Raw genomic sequence first — 12,273 nt, 5'->3', positions numbered from 1 at the left:
TCATATCTTAGCGTATCTGCTAATTCATATCTTAGCGTATCTGTTACTGTAAACTTTGTCTGGCATATTCTGTAAATTCCTCCGTAATCTACTAAATATTTTGTTCTATATATATATATATAGATATTCTATATAATTAGGATATCACCCGATAGCCGGAAATCATTTCATATCGAAAAACCCTTTACTCAATCGCACAAAATGGAACTCGCCACTAGTTCAAGTTCTTCGGAATCCGACAGCTATTATGACATGGTTGTTCACCTAAGCTCTGAAGCAGCGTCACCGGAATGAATCAACCAATCAGTCATCATCTATTCTGGATGAATTGGGGATGGGTTCGTAATCGACTTAATCAATGAAGAATAGAAGAAGGCGATCCTTTCCACCCACCTTATTGCCCTCTTGGCAAAGAACATGAAGCACTTACCGGCGAACCTGTTCGAAATACCATTTTCTATCTCATTTCCAGAGTATCTTGTCATGATTATATATTATCTTGAATTCTAGATCTTATTCATCCGCTTGTTCCGACCGACAATCATCCCGGAGTAATAGCAGAAGCCAACGAGCTTCGCGCCCGAGTTGTAGCTTTGGAAAATATGGTGCAAAACGTACCAGCTTCAGCAACATCACCAGCATCAATAGTACCATTACCATCAACAACAACATCCGCATCACACGTCTCGACATCACAATCTATACCTCGAACATCAACATCATACGCACCATAGATACCAAGGAGTACCAACAATAATGAACGATGAAGTATTGATCCATAACTTCATTGAAGAAATATTCTGCGAAGAATATGTGATTCCTAATAGTTAACGATGAAGTATTGATCCATAACTTCATTGAAGAAATATTCTGTGAAGAATATGTGGTTCCTAATAGTTTTAGAGATTACTTATTCTAGCTCAAACCGAAAATCATATGAGTTTAATATCATATTAACTAATTAAATCCATGATTAAATCTGAAGAAAATGTATATGTATATATATCTTCATAAAGATTGTAATTAAAAGTTCTTTTGTACAAACTGTTAATGGTGAAAATATATTAACGGGTAGGTAATACTCGAGGAATATTTAGATTTCACATTAATAAGTTACACTTTACATTCTTCAAATCCGATTCAACAATCATTTACTATCCTACTTACAACTACAGATATACGTATCCGTTTACCAAAGGATAACCATTTTCATTCATATTCGGATTTTGATCGATCAAAATCCAAGTCAAGATTTAACAGAAGACATCACTTTTAGATTCCTACATCTTTCAAAGCCATACTTTAAATTCAAAACTGTGCCAGATCCATTGGCGTGTTATTACCGAAAATAACTTTACAATACCTTTCCAAAATTAGCCAATTTTGTCACAGCTCCAGCAAATCAACTTCGACTTTCATTCGGATTAGCCTTATTATAACTTTGATATATAATTTTGCCACTTGATTTCATCCTAAACAATCATTCATATCTTAACGATTACCATCATCGTTTAATCATCTAAAAACACAATTCTCTTAAAAACCACCTCGAATTGATAACCGATGATTCAGATATAGTAGCATTAAATGCAGAGGAAACAACAAAATTATAGATGGTCTAAATGACCAAGAGTTTGATGATAAAGAATGGAGTGTTAGGAACGCTCGATAGAAAATTTGGTACTGAAAAATGGATTGAGCTAACCTTAAAGGAGACCAAGGTAAAATACAAGGACCATACCATATATACAAAGAATCCAGGTAATTTCGGATCCGATGAAACCTTCAACGAATACCTTGCTCCGAAGTCATGTTAGAATCTTGCAGAAAATCTTTCTTCATCAACCTACGAACTTAGAAATTCCAAAATATCATCATAAATATCTTTCATATTTCTGAGGATATTTTCATAAATATTCTTTCCGAAATTTTCTACCTCTTCGTGTTTTCTGTATTCCATTATATTGGAAACTTCTGTAAAATCTAAGTATAAATTATGAATGAATTGTGGAGAAGTGTTGGGAATTGAAGCATGGGTTAGTATAATATAATGACGCCCGACCAACGTGATTATATTACAGTAAATCATGCTGAGTTTCTAATGAAACGTGATGATGGTTCACAGTAGATCATACCATCATCATATGCCATGTTACATTACTCTTTCGTTCTACTTAACCTCCAAACATATCAAGAAAAATATATTCTTGATAGTTCTATCTTCCGTGATTTCCGGTAATCTACAAATCAAATCGTGCTAATTCTCTTCCTTTCTACTTAGAATATTATAGTTATCCAAAACTCTATACCTATGAATTCTGGACCATTATTTGCTTGACTTGAAGTAGAATGAGAATGGTGACAATAAGGAAACAAAGAAGGTGAAGTTATTGTGAAATATCAGACATAACAATCGAGGCAGATTACCGCATTTAATTAAAGAGGATCCTAAATTTTCTTAATTACCGAAGAATCTAATCTTATATAGATTTCGAAGATTTTCATTCCTTGAATTCTGGAAACCCACCGTGACTACATCAAAAGTTAAATCTCTATTTCAATCTTTTGTGACAGCTTCACTCGAACGCTCTACATAATCGAATCCTTTTATCTATATTAATCAATAATGATAAAATTCTATTTATCAACTCATATTTGTCAGGAAAACATTCTTATTGTTAGGCATGACCACCTCGATCAAATTTCGGGACGAAATTTCTTTAACGGGTAGGTACTGTGATGACACGAAAATTTCCGACCAAATTTAAACTTGATCTTTATACGATTTTGACACGATAAGCCAGGTCTGTAATGTTGAGTCTCAAAAATTTTGAACTGTTACATATATGCAATTACCCTTCGACTGTTCTAGACGATTCACGAACAATAGATAATGTATAATTAGATGTGTATATATATTATAACTTGATAACTTGGAATACATAAAGATGACTTAATTGTAAGAATTACAGAAGTAAAATAATGTATAATATACAATAAAATTCGGTACTAAAATATATATATAGACAATATTTAAGAATATATTAGAATTTAAAAACTATGAATACAGTAGTTAGAATTACTTGTTTTATATTTCGTAACGAATGTAATAACGAATATTTATATATTACAATTATAAGAGAATGTATGAAATATGTATATATACATATATACATAAATAGTTAAATAAATTTTTGTAAAATAAATTATCAATAAATATTATATGTTGGAATTTATAATATTTCATTTTTATGAAAATAATTATGTATTAACATTAATCTATTTTATATTATTATTATTAATATCATTATTAACATTATTATTAATAATTATTATTATCATTGATATAAATATTATTATTATTAATTCTATTATAATTGTTAGTATTTTTATTATTATAACAATATCAATGTTATTATTATTAATATATAATTATTATTAATTTTAATTAAAAATGAAAATGATAAAGAACGTTGAATTATAGAAATATGATGTACATCGATATCTCTGATAGTTACCTGTCAATCTCAATTCAAAACAAACAAAATTAATTTCACAACATCTACTTTCTATATTGTTATTTTTACTCTTTGTTTTCTTCTTCTGAACTTGATTCCCGACGACCAAATTTTACAGCAGATTCCAAATTCAGTTGAAAGTTTCTATCATTTTTGTTTACTTGTCTACAAAATATAAAAGATCAAATTCTTTCCTCATGACAAACCAAACTTCAGTTCCACAACATTCGTATGAATCTGTTAGCCATCGCTTTCCTTTCTTTTATCGATTCTTCCTGTCAATCCCATATCACCACTACGGACAACCTTCTTACAGCATCCATTGTATACCTTTACTCTATATATTCCTTCTAAAATTCGATGAGAAAAATCAAACAAACTGATACAAAATTTGTTAGCCATCAATATCAGTAAAGCGTACGAATTTGTTTCAAGTCACTATCTAAATCTAATTTTTGTCCTTCCTTCTATTAATCAAGATCCTTTGTCGACCACCATTACTAGATAACAAAGAAGTATACTGCATAAACTGTGTAATTGAGACTTACAGTTATTGATAAACTATATTTTAATTCCTATTTAATGGATTATATACACATATATACCCTAATATCACTGCATACAAGACACGTATACTGGATATATATATTTACATACCTTCTGTACAGTCATTAGAACCACTTCCAACCATACCACCTTGGGCTTCGGTTATGGTTATTTGGTCACCACACTCGTCTACTTTAAACTTCCACCATCTCAATCGCCATGAACTACCATCTAGCATTTGATCAACACCACCACAGACCCTAACCCAACAAAACCTCACGATCACCAAAGATTGCTACATCTTCTTGTTTCTATCTTGTTGTTTAAAATTAACACCTTGTTTTAAATCCATTCGCCACCCTATGATTTTGTTTCCTTTCCGGAGCCACCATCATTAACTAAATATCGAAACATAAATCATCAATTGCTCACTGATATTTTCTGTGTTATTCTATTAGTTGATTCCTGCTGAAAACACCATCATTAAGTCGCCACCAATATTTATTTTCCTTCCTTCTTCTCTTTCAGTATTCTGCAGCACACCCAGCTGCTATTGCTTCATGTTATTGCAGCCTTCACCACCGTAGAAACAATATATTACCAAGAGGTTTTGCTAAGTAATCTATTTCCATTTCTATCGCAAGAATCCTCAACCAACACTGTCTTTATATAATTGAAACTGCAATTATTGAATAACTTTATCTAGCAAACTATTTTAACGTGTTTCTTGGGTCTATTTTGGTCGACTTTATGATAAATAAACACCTCACTACAAACCTCCACTTAACTCTTAAAGGAAAAAGAAAACGCGGATTGTTGGGCCACGTATTATTATTATTATTATTTTTTTGTTTTGGCCGAATTCCTTGAACTTCATTCCTTCTGTTTGTACACATGTGATATTACTTCCACAACCATTGAATCATGATTATTGAGCCACGATTGCAAATACTTTTGCATTATTATATATTTTTTTCGACCTTGTCTCTTATTCAACAAAACCAAAACCCCACTAGTCTTTTTAAAAAGATAAAGGCACCGAGATTTTCGTTATTATGTTGATTAAATTAAGATAATCGATTTATTAGTATGGTGGTGGGGCTGTTAATGATTTCTAATGTCATAATGATGGAGAATTTCATTTTCTGTTTCGAAATCTAATTACAACACGTCCTAGTTCTTATTTTGTATGGGCCGAACTCTATTCTGCTGTAAGGTCGATGCAATTTGGGCCTGTTCCAGTTCCTGCTGTTGGGCTGAGATTGATGCATTTCTAGTTGGGCCTAGAAGATGGGGTTAGGGACAGGAGATATGATGATACATAAATATGAATTAGTAAATCAAATAATGATGATGATTGATAGCACGATGAGGATAAGCGATTATTGATGATGATAATGAGTCCATATGATATAGAAGGCGATTTGATATAGATTAGGATGATTAATGATGATGTTAAAATTAATAAAGATGATGAGAATCATGTTAGAAGAAGGTGCTTATGGAAACAGTTATGATTTTATGTGATATTTATGATAATGAATGATATAGTAAAGATGAGGATGATCGTGTTTACATATATGGTGACCGATGAATGATGTAGGTGATAACCAAAATCAAATATGATTTTGATTTTGATTTATGATTACGATTTGTGATGATGATTATAAAGTTATGGTTATTAATGGGAAATTGTCGATTAAAATTTATTGGAGAAGAAGATAGAAATGACATATATAGTGAATATACAGATTTAGGTTGGGTTACAAGACAGAAAAACAATCGCAGAAGCATTGGTTAGGCATGTTAGTGGGTTAGCGGGAGGTCGCGGGTTCAAACCCGAACTTGGGTATTTTTTTTATAGGGATACTTCTTTGAGGTTCTTGAATTCTGGGCCAACCTTGCACTTGTTCAGTGACTTTGTATGCATATTTTTACTACAAAATATCGTATTGTGAGTTCATTTGATTCCCTTTTACTCTTTACATTTTTGGGACTGAGAATACATGCGATGTTTTTATAACTGCTTTATTAAATGCTTTTGAAATATATTTTGAACTGAGAATACATGAAATGCTTTTATAAATGTTTGACGAGATAGATACAAGCAAAACATTCCTCGAATGAATTATTATGCAGACAGAAGTTCTGTGGATTATGATTGAATTAGTTGGACGTGATAATTGCCACTAATTATTGTGAATATTTTTCCCCTGATTATCATTGCTTGGTAACCTAAGAATTAGAAACGGGTATGGCCCTAATTCACGCGAATCCTAAAGGTAGCTACTGGGTTTAACACCCCCACCCAGAATGTTCACTAGACAGAAGAGCTAGTGGACGTGGTGTTTAGTACTTCGAAGTTTATATGATTATTATACAGACGAGATGTTCTGTTTTGGGGATTTTATTGATGCGCATTATATGTTAAGGTCGGTTACCATGTTGAGCAATGAAATCGAAATGAATGTTAGGTATCGAGAGAATGATTTTTATACACAAGTTATGTGTATTAGTTTTTGTGCACGAGATATGTGTATGGTTATTAAAAATCGTGAGGCAACCTACGGGGGAGAAAAGGATACTAACCTACTCTGCTAAGCATTATGAAAAAATGATTTGTACACGAGATAGGTGTACTGTATTTAAATCTTGTGGTCTATCAAAATGATGAATTTTATTGTTTATGATAAACCTATGAACTCACCAACCTTTTGGTTGACACTTTAAAGCATGTTTATTCTCAAGTATGAAAGAAATCTTCCGCTGTGCATTTGCTCATTTTAAAGATACTATATAGAGGTCAGTACCTCGCAATGGGACCGTATGCTGAAGACTTCGTCCAGGTGGATTAGGACGAGTCACTACAGATTCTGTGATAACTCGATGGTGGAAGATAATGACTTAATAATGTTTTCTGTGACGGTTTATGTTAAATGATGATAATAATGTTGAAGATGAATGAAAATTAGTGATAAAAAAAGCATAATGATACGATGAGGATGAAGAAGAATCGAAACCTGCTATTTTCTTTTATTGTTTTTGTTCGATGCACAGTAGCCAAACTGGACCCTTTTTGTTGTTGTTAATCAAGTATTGGACTAATCTATTAAATGGGTTGAAATCATGGGCCATGGAATTAATTAATTGGGCTATTATTTTGGACTTCTTAGGCTCATGAGATAATCATCAAAGATGTTGGGTCAAGGGCTTGTTTTGCTTATTAGGCGGACTCGATAAACTTTGTCATTCGTTTTTCCGAAGGTATAACAAAACCGAGCTTTTTGATTTGAAACTTTATATATTTAATACTTTACCATAAGTTGATCAAAGTCATAATATTATTAGTATTATAACTATAGTTATGATGATTACGATGATTATGAACATGTTAATGATATAAACATATTTATAATACGAAGATAATAAAAGATGATATGGTAAAGATTATGGGAAAAGATTATAATTATATTAATACATGTACGATTATGATTATGATTAAAAATTAGAATTATAGAAGTTATAATTATAAGTTTAGAAATTAAACACGAAGATTGTTATGACTATTAATATTACTATTAATATTATCCTTATCATTATTAAAATTATTATTATTATTAAAGTTATTATTATTATTATTATTATTATTATTATTATTATTATTATTATTATTATTATTATTATTATTATTATTATTATTATTAGTATTATAACTATTATTATTATTATTATTATTGTTACTAATACAAGTATTAAGTATCATCATTATTATTATTATAAGTATTATTATTATTATTATTAACATTATTATTATCATTATTAGTATTGTTATTATTAAAAATTATTATTTTTACAACTATATTAATACTTTTATTATCATTTTTACTAATACTATCATTATTATTATTTTAACAACTTTAGTTTTATTAAAAGAATCATTTTTAGTAAGAATATCATTATTATTTTTATTATTATCATAAGTAGTAGTATTATTATCATTATAAGCAAATACAACTTTTATTACTATTATTAATATTATGTTACCAAATAAATAATTTGTATATGAAAATATACTTTTATTAATATTACATATAAGTATGTATTGTTCATATTAACATTTTTATATAAATATTCATATATAACAAATTATGTATTCTTCATATAATACTAATCATATAAAGATATTAATATAACTATATAAATATTAATCATTTTAAATATATACACAAATTAAATATATAAAATATATAAATTAAGATAGAATATATCAATTTGTTCGATTACGATTATATGTGTTAATAAATATATAAATGATATAGGTTCGTGAATCCAAGGCCAACCCTGCATTGTTCAGTATCGTCGTATGAATATTTTTACTATAAAATATCGTATTGTGAGTTCATTTGATTCCCTTTTACTCTTTACATTTTTGGGACTGAGAATACATGCGCTGTTTTTATAACTGCTCTACTAAATGCTTTTGAAATATATTTTGAACTGAGAATACATGAATTGCTTTTATAAATGTTTGACGAGATAGACACAAGCAAAACATTCCTCGAATGAATTATTATGCAGACGGAAGTTCTGCGGATTATTATTTAATTATGTGGACATGATAATTGCCACCAATTGATGAGAATATTTCTCCCCTGATTATTATTGCTTGGTAACCTAAGAATTAGAATTGGGTATGGCCCTAATTCACGCGAATACTAAAGATAGCTACCGGGTTTAACACCCCCACCCAGAATGTTCACTAGACGGAAGAGCTAGTGGGCGTAATGTTTAGTACTTCGAAGTTTATATATTATACAGACGAGAGGTTCTGTTTTGGGGATAATATTGATGCGCATTATATGTTAAGGTCGGTTACCATGTTGAGCAATGAAATCAAAATGAATGTTATGTATCGAGAGAATGATTTTTATACACAGGTTATGTGTATTAGTTTAGTACACGATATATGTGCACGATTATTTAAAAATCGAGAGGCAACCTACGGGGGAGAAAAGGATACGAACCTACTCTGCTAAGCATTATGAAAAATGGTTTCGTACACGAGATAGGAGTACTGTATTTGAATCTTGTGGTCTATCAAAATGATGAATTTTATTGTTTACGATAAACTTATGAACTCACCAACCTTTTGGTTGACACTTTAAAGCATGTTTATTCTCAGGTATGAAAGAAATCTTCCGCTGTGCATTTGCTCATTTTAGATATATTACTTGGAGTCATTCATGACATATTTCAAAAGGCGTTGCATTCGAGTCGTTGAGTTCATCAAGATTATTATTAAGTCAATTATAGTTGGATATATTATGAAATGGTATGCATGCCGTCAACTTGCGATGCAAAGAAAGATTGTCTTTTAAAAACGAATGCAATGTTTATAAAATGTATCATATAGAGGTCAAGTACCTCGCGATGTAGCCAAATGTAATGTATTTGTCCAGATGGATTAGGACAGGTCGTTAAAAAGTGTCCCTGATTCACCAGTACCTTCTGATCCATCAGCTTCTTCCTTATCATCTTCTTCATCTGATGGTGATGCTGATAAAGTTACTGGTAAGGGGAGACCAGTCACTCATGATAATGTGACTGGTTCCAAAGACAAACCAGTGGATCTAACTGATGATGTTGATAATGATGTTGATAAGAATACCAGTGGTTCTAAACCTTCGGGTGAAGGTAAAAATGATGGTGATCATGGTGACGAGTCAGATTTTGACCTTCCACCTCCACCACCCCGCGGAGGTACTTCTATGTTAGCTGCTAGTGATCGCCCCTCACCCAGCAGTTTTAATGCTGATGAGGTGGCTGCCATCTCCACTCTGGCTATCTATAAGATGTTAGCCAAAGTTACACCAGATCTACAAAGCACCATTCGCTCTGCTATTGTTGATAGAATGACTGAAGTCATACATAGAGCTGGGGAGGTTACCACTTCTACCATTGAAAACCAGCTCAAACAAGTATGTGCTTTTGCTGATCTAGCGGTGGATGCTATTGTTAAACAATTTCAAGAAGATGAGGATCTCAAAAGGCGAAACCTCTCTCATAATAAATATGCTGATCATATTGCCCGTCTTCAAACTGATCTTGATGCTGCTAATCGAAGGAATCTTTTTCTTAATGAAGAGAATCAGGTATTGACAGAGAGGTTGGATTCAACAAATGGCTACCCTACAAGCATATGTTAGGTCCACTGTTAATCAAATGGCCATGCGTGTTGCAAGAAATGAAGTTAGAACTTCAAATCTGTGTCTCTGATAATATGGTGTATATCCTAGTGCCCATCTTTCTCCTACTGATGCTGACTGGAACAACTTTACGTTTTCAGTTCCTGAGTCAGATAGTGACCTTGATGCACATGTTTCCCCTGATCACCTTTCTGCCTCTGCTGATGACAAAAAAGGGGAGAAGAAGTCTAAAAAGAAGTCCAAAAAGAGAAAAAAATCTGAGGGGGAGCATGAGCATGAAAGGCTCCTAAACAGCAAAGGAGAGATGGTGATGATGATGGTAGTGGTACTGGTCAAGGTGCTGGCACTAAGCCCAGCAACGCTCATACTGAAGCTGGTGTACAGGCAGCTGGTGAATCTCAACCCAGTGTGTCTGCCACATCAGTGGATGATATTGGTTCTGGCAGTAAGCCTAGTAATGTTTCTGAGCTGCCTGTTGCTGAATCTTTTGTTGTCTCTCAAACGATTGAAAGGAAAATGAAAAGAAAACTGGAGAGACATCAGAAGAGACAGCAAGATTTAAATGATGCCTTTAATGCCAAATGGGAGGCTTATGTTGCTCGTAAACAGCACAGAATTGAACATAGAAGAGGCCTGGACCCAGACAAGTTGGATATTAACGATGATCTAATCAGCATTAAAAAGTACAAAAGAGATGCTCGTAAAAGAAATGCTAAGTTCATGGTTAAGTATGACAAGAAAAGGGAAAAGGTGTATGCTGAGCGAGCAGACAGAATCAACCGAATGACTCCTGAAGAAATGAAAGATTATCTGCAATCTACTGGGTCAGGAGGAGTAAGAGCTAACGTGTTCATGAAATGGCTAGATGCAATGTTAGAAACTAGCTCATCTCCTCGACCAGCATATTCTGCTCAGCCAGCTACACAACAACAGCCAGTAGAAATAACAGACCTTGATGTTAATGATGTTAAGGGGGAGCATCTTGCTATTGTTCCCTATCTGCCTCCACAAGAACCAGTATCAACACAAGAACCATCAGCTGAACCCATGCCAATCGACAAACAAAGGGTGAAATCTGCTCCTAGGGACAACCAGCCCCTAAGGAAAGGACCCCTATTTGAGGTAGTTAATGAAGATACTGTGGCAGTTGTGCCAGCTAATACTAATCAGTCAGTTGGTACTGAAGACACAGCAAGGAGTGCTGTGATAGAAGACCCAGCCAGTAGTGTGCTGCTGGGTGAAACAAGCGCTGAAGACCCAGCCAAGGGGGCTGAGCTGGGTGTTAAACAAGATACTGATACTGTAGATCCTGCTGATTTTACAGTCTGGGGCAGAGGAGATCATCTGTTTGTTCAATCACCTATCTCTCCCCTGACTCTTGCTTATTTTAACAGAACACAGGATGAACGTATTAATCAGTTTTTAGTGAGTTCTTCAGGCATATCAGAATCAATATTGTATCCTTCGTCTTCCCCAAAACCTCATGATAAACACACAACTTGGGAAGATGACTCAGTTGCCCAAGGTAAGCCAGATCTAAGAAAGATGAATCCAGATAAAAGAGAGGCTTACAGGCTGGAGATCACTGTACCTGAATTGCTTGAGCAAAGACAAGCAGCTATTTCTGAAAGGATACGCCAAGTTAGATTGCAGCATCATCCTCTTGATCAGCCATTCTACATCACTGCTATAACCTATGGCATTGAAATTGGTGTGTATCTAAATAACAGTGGTCAAAGGCTTCATACTGATGAAGAGAAAGCTCAATTTCAAGAGGCTCGATAATTGTATATGGATCTAAGGTAGTATCGTAATGCCCTTAGAACTGATGAGGGAAGGAAATGATTGAAACAGCAAGGTCCCTGAACATTACTGTCGATGATTATCTTTTGGGCCTAGAAGTTGAAAGGCAAAGAAGGGAGGATGCTGATGCTGAATATGCTGAAAGGGTAAGGCTTCGGGAAGTAGAAACTAAATTGGATGCTGATAGAAAACAAGAGGCT

The sequence above is a fragment of the Rutidosis leptorrhynchoides genome, chromosome 7 (assembly GCF_046630445.1).
Source record: "Rutidosis leptorrhynchoides isolate AG116_Rl617_1_P2 chromosome 7, CSIRO_AGI_Rlap_v1, whole genome shotgun sequence".
Taxonomy (NCBI): domain Eukaryota; kingdom Viridiplantae; phylum Streptophyta; class Magnoliopsida; order Asterales; family Asteraceae; genus Rutidosis; species Rutidosis leptorrhynchoides.
The sequence above is the reverse complement of the archived record's forward strand: the minus strand, read 5'-3'. Positions refer to the sequence as shown.